Genomic DNA, 8,835 nt, shown 5'->3' on the forward strand with positions numbered 1-8,835 from the left:
CACTTTTGATCTCCAAGATGGTTCTCGCAATGGGTAACCGATCACAGAAAAAAAAAGAATGATATTCTGACAAAAAGTCGAGGAAGACTGGCACGTAAGCAGTCAGCCATGATATCGTCAATGACTTACAAAAATCCATTACCAAACAGTATTTAGTAAACCATTTGGAGAAAGCTGGCTACAAAGATGTTCTTCAACCCCTCGGTTATATGCAACCCACCTTACTTTGTTGCATTTTTGGTTGCCTCGTATTTTAGGAAAAGTCTTTTCATCAGACGTTGGAGAAATTTGATTTTGATTTTAACCTCTTCACGGATATGGCATCAAATGATGCCATATATTTATCAGGAAAATAATCTGTTTTATGGAGTGCGAATTCAAAGTAAGTAAAAACAAGTGCTTTACTTACCTTCAGTTCGCACCCTTTTTCGTGAAAAAAATTCGGATTATTTTCCCGATAAATATGTGGCATCTTTTGATGCCATATCTGTGAAGAGGTTAAGAGCAAGAAAAGTCTATTTTGTGGGACCTGGAATAAAGAGTTGAGAAAAAGACTGATAAAATGCTTCGTGTGAAGTATTGTACTGTATGGAGCAGAAACATGGTCATTATACAAAAATGATGAAAAAACACTGGAAGCTTTCGAAATGTGGGTGTGGAGAAGAATGGAGAGAATTAGCTAGATCGAGCACAAAACGAATGAGAGAGTGTTAAAAATTGTGGAGGAGAAAATAACAATTTTAGATATTACTAAGAAGAGGAAGAGAAACTTGGGGTATTGAGTAAGAAGGAACTGTGTCATGAGGGACGTACTAGAGGGCATGATGGCAGGAAAGAGAGGGAGGGGGCGAAGAAGACTACAATTGAAGAACGATATCAAAACAGAAAGATCGAACGTAAAGACGAAGAGCTTAGCGGAAAGCCGTGTAGCATGGAAACTTCTCAGTTACGGCAAGTGACTTGTCAATAATGGCAAAATACTTATGATGATGATGATGACGATATAGGTAGAAGAATTTCCCATGTAGACGAGTTATTGCACAAGTTGAGTCCCCTCTTAACCAAGTGGGTAACAAACGTATTATCTCTGGTTCAATTCTCTTTGAATGTATTTACTGCCAAAGCAAAGCGGCTTCAAACATGACACTTAAACTCACTTCAACTGAAATCTTCCTTTGTGGACAAACTTTGAAAGGAATAAGATGCTAACACTGTTCACTTCTTCCGAAATAGAAAAGAAAGGAGCGTATAGAATTCTTCCTACTTCCCTGTTAGTCACACGAACACCCCCTCTCTCTATCACTACTTGTCTTGTGTTTCTGTTTCCCCCGAAAATGCTACCCAGTCAGTCTCGAGACAGTTTGATCATCCGATAAAAAGCATTTCGGAATAAATCGGAGGGAAAAAAAAAAGAAACTAACTTTGAGCAGTAAATAGGAAGCACTACTTTTTCAAGTTGCTGACTTGTCGACAACAACTGATCCTACGACCTGATAATTGCTGTAACGGAATGCTTTCGGATAGGGAGATAAAAAAAAAAAAGTCACATTGTATCTTTTCTTCCCTCTCCCCATATCCGCTGCTAGAAACTCTTGCAACAATATGCGCTTCAGAGAGAGAGAGAGAAAAGATTTCTTTTTACTCAATACTTTGCTACTACTATCTGATTTATTCTATTGCAGTAGATTTCACATCTTTTTCTCTCAGAAAACGGACTTCTTTACAGTAACATAACTAAGGGGACGCAATGGGGGATTGTGCCCCGGGCGCAGGGTTGGGGGGCGAAAAACTGGACAAATATTTATTTTCAGTATAAGGCCAAAAAAAGGAGTTTTAGCAAACTAAAAATCATAAAAAAATTACGTCAGAAACTTAACAGGACAACAACGACTCACCAACATTAGGATCATATCCATAGAGCATAAGTTAGTTTCAAAGATATCTTTCGAGGGCACTGTAAAAGCCTTTGCAGCCAAAAGAGCCCGGAAAGTGAAATTTTAGTTCCAGACTTCATATTGATTTAAGAGATTGCAAAATATCCGAGTCCAAAATACTCGTGACACCAGCTTTATTGTTTGGCATAATTAAATATTCTTTCTAAACCAACAGACTGTTAATTCATTCTATACATATCCACATCCCGATGTAATTCCAAGAACATTGTGATTTGCAGTTACTATGGTAAGATTATAAGAATATGTCACGGGAGCTATTCTCAGATTATTTGGTAATCAAATACTAATTAGTTTCGTTTTTTCTATCTGGTACTAAAAATTAAGTTATGTACTGAAATTTTAAAATCAAGCTTTACCACTTGAAGTAAAAATGGAATAGGAGAATTATTGCATGATGCCAATATCAGGTATAGTCGAAGCGTTTTAGCTTGTTGGTCAGGGAGAGGGGACGCTAAAGGTGACAACTAGCCTAGGGAGAGGGGACGCTAAAGGCGATAACTACCTTAGGGAGAGGGGACGATAAAGGCGACAACTAGCCTAAACAGACGGGACGCTAAAAGCGACAACTAGCCTAGGGAGAGGGGACGCAAAAGGCGACAACTAGCCTAAACAGACGGGACGCAAAAGGCGACAACTAGCCTAGGGAGAGGGGGACGCTAAAGGCGACAACTAGCCTAGGGAGAGGGGACGCTAAAGGCGACAACTAGCCTAGGGAGAGGGGACGCCAAAGGCGACAACTAGCCTAGGGAGAGGGGACGCCAAAGGCGACAACTAGCCTAAGGAGAGGGGAAGCTAAAGGTGACAACAAGCCTAGTTGCGTCGCTGTTTCTTCAACATCTGTCGTTTAACTTTGCCTACAGGACAAAACGAAACGAGACGAAGTAAAAGTGTTCATAGAAATAGAGCAACTTTCCGAGACGAGGCATCACTTCTATAACACCTTTTTCGTGACAAGTCAACTTTAACTTTTGACTCGTACACCAATGGCTCCCAACCCTTTTTAAATGACGACAAATTTTACTGGGTCCACAATATCATGAAACACTTATTGGAATTTTTTACTAATTATATTTTAAGTTCATATCTCAAAGATCTCAAAGATCGTCTACAAAGGGTATCGTACTGAGTATACAAACTGATGATTACTTAGTGCTCTCAGGGGTTCCTCAAGGCTCAAACCTTGATTCACTTTTATTTTTAATTTTAATTAATACTATTCCCAATTCATTCTGGGGTATACAGAAACCTGGGGTATGCAGTAAGAACTGGAAGGGGTTCCGAGAAACAAGACACATTAATAACGATATATAATGCAGTCGTTAAATCCAAACTTGAATATGCTTCCAATATCTGGAACCTTCCAAACAGAAAATCTAGCCCCAAAATAGAAATGATATAATCAAAATTCGCAAGGTACTTTGTTTTCAAGGAAATGGGCATATATCTTAAATTTAAAACATATCAATCTTTAGTTGAATAACTGAGCATTGTATCAATTCACAGCAGAAGAAAAGTTCAGTTACTCTGCTTTCTTTACAAAATCATAAACAACAAAACCTAAGTGTCGCAAGTACTTGAACTTCTGAAATTTAAAGTTCACAACGGCAGAAGACGTCCAAAAGCTGGCTTATTTCACAGTAGAACAATGAAAATCAACATAATGAAAAACTCGCCTATTTGAAGCATGTGTGACCTCTACAACAAACTTTGTTTGGTTAATCCAAATATTAATATATTTAAAATGTGTTTCACTAAATTTTAAAAAGCAGTAAATCCTTAAGTAACAGAATGGATGATTAACCTGTCATTAAAATTTTTACTTGTATGCTTATCCTCCTGTTACATGTTTATCTGTTGTTATGAAAATAGTAAATGGGTATTACCTGTAATATTCACTATAAATAAACGTTATAATAGTGTAAGCATATAAGCTTTTATATAGTAGTGGCTCTATATAGTACTGAGAATTGTTGCTGACTCTGGAAGAATTGGATGATACAGTATGTCTCAAAACTGATTTTTACTAATTACTAAATACTTAATTAATTTTTAATTTTAAAAATTCGAGACACACTCTATGGAAGTTCACGATACACAGGTTGGAAATAACTATATACAGGCAACCAGATTCTCTTTTGATAAAGCATTGCTGAACACTGGTCGATCATTTGCGGCAAATTGACAAGTCGCCATTTCACCGTCCATCAATACAATATATTTTTCCTCCTCTCCTTCGTTTATCTTCCACTATATCTTTTATACGCATCTCTGAGAATTCAGTTTATTCTTAAACAACGTCGTAACCAAACTCTTTCAATACTTCCCAAACTATGCTGTGCATAAGCATAGAAACTAACAGATATGTCCGTCTGTCCGTCTGTGAACCAATTGCTATCAAAGCATTAACAGGTAAAAGTTAGCGAGAAACGGTTCCCTAACATGGATTCAAATTCACAGCCAATATGTCTTAGAACTCAAACACTGTTTTAGTATCATACGATTAGGATTAGGAACAAGAATTAGATCTCTGGGCTTTGGCAGCTATGGTCATGTTACCTCTTCAAGTATAAGGGATGACGTCCCATCTACTATCGCACTACCCGGAATTGGGAAGGAAGAAGGGAATGGGGAAAAAAGGAAGCAGCTTGGGACAATTGTGTTAGGTACTATACCTTCATTCGTCTGGTAGGAATGAGTAAAGCCCAGGAAACCCTCACTTAGGATGTCTGGCCTGAAAAAAGATTTTTTTAAATTTTTCTACCGATTGTCCCCACCGGGAACCGAACCCGCAGCCGCTGCCGCTTTCAACGCAATCACATTAAAGCCAAAACAACATGAGACATTAAGAATCGGGTTCTTGCTACAAATTCAGCATCTTAAGAATAGAAAATGGCCTTATCCCTTTACTAAAACCACAAATGACTGAAACCCACTATCACTTCTGGTTTCAATGTTAATCCTCGAGGAAATAATGAAAAGCGTTTTTTTTTTTTTTTTTTTTTTAATATTATAAAATTCTGCTGAAGCAGGTAGAAGGTAGATCAATTACACACGGGAATCGATTTTCTCCCTCAACCAGTTTTATTACAAAACTTCTTGTTATATAAAATAGAACGACACAGTTTCACTATACAAGTATAAACTTCTGTAATGATTTAGGGTAAGCGAGTGTCTCCCAAGGCCCAGACATCCTAATAAGGAATCCCGTCAGAAATTTAGGCAAACTAAGTAGGATAAAGTTTTAGAATTATCTATGCTCCACGAAGGCAAAGAGAGGCTAGAAAACCACAGAGCTCCACGCAAGCTAGATGGTCGATTTTAAAAATTTCACGAGCTCCAGGCAAGCTAAGTGGACAGGAAGCCTTACAGCTCCAAGCAAACTAAGTGGGCAGAAGGCCTTAGAGCCCCAGGTACGCTAAGTGGGTAAAGGGCCTTAGAGCTCCAGGTAAGCAAAGTGGGCAAGAAGCCTTAGAGCTCCAGGCAAGCCAAGTGAGCAGGAAGCCTTAGAGCTCCAAGCAAGTTAAGTGGGCAGGAAACCTTAGAGCTCCAAGCAAGATAAGTGGGCAGAAGGCCTTAGAGCTCCAGGTAAGCTAAATGAGCATAAGGCCTTAGAGCTCCAGGCAAGCTAAGTGGGCAGAAGGCCTTAGAGCTCCAGCCAAGCTAATGGGCATAAAGCCTTAGAGCTCCAAGCAAGATAAGTGGGCAGAAGGCCTTAGAGCTCCGAGTAAGCTAAGTGGGCAGAAGGCCTTAGAGCTCCAGGCGAGCTATGTGGGCAGAAAGCCTTAGAGCTCCAAGCAAACTAGGTGGTCGAGTTTAGGAATTCAACAAGCTACAGGCAAGCTAAGTGGGTAGGAAACATTAGAGCTCCAAGCAAGATAAGTGGGAAGAAGGCCTTAGAGCTCCAAGCATGCTACGTGGTCGATCTTAGGATTTCAACAAGCTACAGGCAAGCTAAGTGAGCAGGAAGCCTTAGAGCTCCAAGCCAGCTAGGTGGTCGAGTTTAGGAATTCCACAAGCTGCAGGGAAGCTAAATAGACAGGAAGCCTTAGAGCTCCAGGCAAGCTAAGTGAGCAGAAGGCCTTAGAGCTCCAGCCAAGCTAAGTGGGCAGGAAGCCTTAGAGCTCCAAGCAAGATAAGTGGGCAGAAGGCCTTAGAGCTCCGGGTAAGCTAAGTGGGCAGAAGGCCTTAGAGCTCCAGGCAAGCTAAGTGGGCAGAAAGCCTTAGAGCTCCAAGCAAACTAGGTGGTCGAGTTTAGGAACTCAACAAGCTACAGGCAAGCTAAGTGGGTAGGAAACATTAGAGCTCCAAGCAAGATAAGTGGGAAGAAGGCCTTAGAGCTCCAAGCATGCTACGTGGTCGATCTTAGGAATTCAACAAGCTACAGGCAAGCTAAGTGAGCAGGAAGCCTTAGAGCTCCAAGCCAGCTAGGTGGTCGAGTTTAGGAATTCCACAAGCTGCAGGGAAGCTAAGTAGGCAGGAAGCCTTAGAGCTCCAGGCAAGCTAAGTGGGCAGGAAGCCTTAGAGCTCCAAGCAAGATAAGTGGGCAGAAGGCCTTAGAGCTCCAGGCTAGCAAAGTGGGCAAAAAGCCTTAGAGCTCCAAGCAAGCTAAGTGGTCAGGAAACCATAGAGCTCCAAGCAACCTAAGTGGGCAGAAGGCCTTAGAGCTCCAGACAAGCTAAGTGGGCAGAAAACCTTAGAGCTGTAGGCAAGCTAAGTGAGCAGGAAGCCTTAGAGCTCCAAGCAAGCTAAGTGGTCGAGTTTAGGAATTCCACAGGCTGCAGGAAAGCTAAGTAGGCAGGAAGCCTTAGAGCTCCAGGCAAGCTAAGTGGGCAGAAGGCCTTAGAGCTCCAGCCAAGCTAAGTGGGCAGGAAGCCTTAGAGCTCCAAGCAAGATAAGTGGGCAGAAGGCCTTAGAGCTCCAGGCTAGCAAAGTGGGCAAAAAGCCTTAGAGCTCCAGGCAAGCTAAGTGGTCAGGAAACCATAGAGCTCCAAGCAACCTAAGTGGGCAGAAGGCCTTAGAGCTCCAGAGAAGCTAAGTGGGCAGAAAACCTTAGAGCTGTAGGCAAGCTAAGTGAGCAGGAAGCCTTAGAGCTCCAAGCAAGCTAAGTGGTCGAGTTTAGGAATTCCACAAGCTGCAGGAAAGCTAAGTAGGCAGGAAGCCTTAGAGCTCCAGGCAAGCTAAGTGGGCAGAAGGCCTTAGAGCTCCAGCCAAGCTAAGTGGGCAGGAAGCCTTAGAGCTCCAAGCAAGATAAGTGGGCAGAAGGCCTTAGAGCTCCAGGCAAGCTAAGTGGGCAGAAAACCTTAGAGCTGCAGGCAAGCTAAGTGAGCAGGAAGCCTTAGAGCTCCAAGCAAGCTAAGTGGGCAGGAAGCCTTAGAGCTACAGGCATGCTAAGAGAGGGTAGTTTGACCAGCAGAAGACTGATGCCAGATGTGGTGGTCCTCTTGATTTTATAGCTACTCCTGTGTAGTGGTGGCGCTGCTGTTCCTCCTTCACCACCTGATTAGTACTAGCGCTGATGATCTTGTCGTCTGCCTCTGTAGCAATTGGTAATAATGGTATTATGGTATTATATATATATATATATATATATATATATATATATATATATATATATATATATATATATATATATATATATATATATATATAAAAGCACGTAAATACAACAATGTGCAAGAAATTACAATATGAATTTCTTGTCGCAAAAATATTCTTAACGTCAACTCTAATTTCTCTATTGTAAACGAAAGTGACAGAAATGTACCAGTTCCAGTTTAGATGTTAGTGATTATAAAAGAAAAACTGGAACGGAGAGCATGAAACAGAATTTTATATGAATTCAGTAATACAATAACATATGCTATTAGCTCTCTATCAAAACCGGAAGCGGTAGAGATTTCCAGTTTCAAACATTACTCTTCATAGACCAAAAATGGTAAGTAATACAATTAAACTTTCTTTTTCTGTTTATATGAGTATTCCAAAAGCAGGTTCAATATGAGCTCGATTGACTTTATTGAAACCGGAAGTAGTAAAACAATCTATAAAAACCGTTTTCAATACTGGTTAGAGGAAAACCGGTAATACATAGTGAGATACATTTTTTTTTTCACAAGAATTCAGTGTCCCTGTAATAGATTTATTCTTGATTTTGATGTCCTTTGTTGCAATCTGGTGCTTCTGCTTTCAGTGTTGATTTTTTACTGGGCTGAAACGATAAGAGATATCAAGAAATTTTTGATATTGTACATGCACTCGAAGAATGCATTTCATCTTCCCCGTTATGCGGCTACTGATATCAAAATTGGAGTAACTATGGCTCAGTGGTACAGCGCTTATCTCTCGTTTGTGGCGTCATTGGTTCGATCTCAGGCCAATACGTTTGTGCTGGACAACATAGTGTCAGTGGCTACAGGAGACAGTGATGATGAGAAATGAATGAAATGGTGGAATGAAGGAAGTAGGAGTGAATGGAGAGAAACCCGAGAAAACCCACGCACGCGGTATTTGGCCACCATAAAGCTCACTTGGCGCGAGCTGGGATCGAACCAGGGACCCTACGCATGAGAGGTGAACACTTTACCACTGAGCCATCGCGGCCCCGTAAAGTTCTTGTCTCTAGTCCACATCGTATAAGGGCAGTAGGTATTTAAATTCGGACAAAATTGTTTATTAAGTAGAAATGTAGGAATAATTAAAAATGTTATATACTTCAATTATTAGTTTTGATTATTTATTATTTTTTTATATAGATGTAAAAGGTTCTGTATGTTTTCACGTAGTCAGAAATTACAACCCAGTTGAGTTGAGTTGATTTTCACTTTCAGCAGCGAGGCTATAAGATGTGGACATACTCATTAAAATTTGAATTTCAACCATA

General features: G+C 40.5%; 1 non-coding gene across 1 annotated transcript; it reads right to left on the reverse strand.

Moving 5' to 3' along the window:
• Nucleotides 1–8,483: 8,483 nt before the first annotated feature.
• On the reverse strand, nucleotides 8,484–8,556 carry TRNAE-CUC (transfer RNA glutamic acid (anticodon CUC)). The gene has a single exon. It is a non-coding gene; the product is annotated as a tRNA-Glu (tRNA).
• Between the last annotated feature and the right edge of the window lie 279 nt (nucleotides 8,557–8,835).

The sequence above is a fragment of the Thermobia domestica genome, chromosome 5, assembly GCF_964235325.1.
Source record: "Thermobia domestica chromosome 5, izTheDome1.hap1.1, whole genome shotgun sequence".
NCBI lineage: Eukaryota > Metazoa > Arthropoda > Insecta > Zygentoma > Lepismatidae > Thermobia > Thermobia domestica.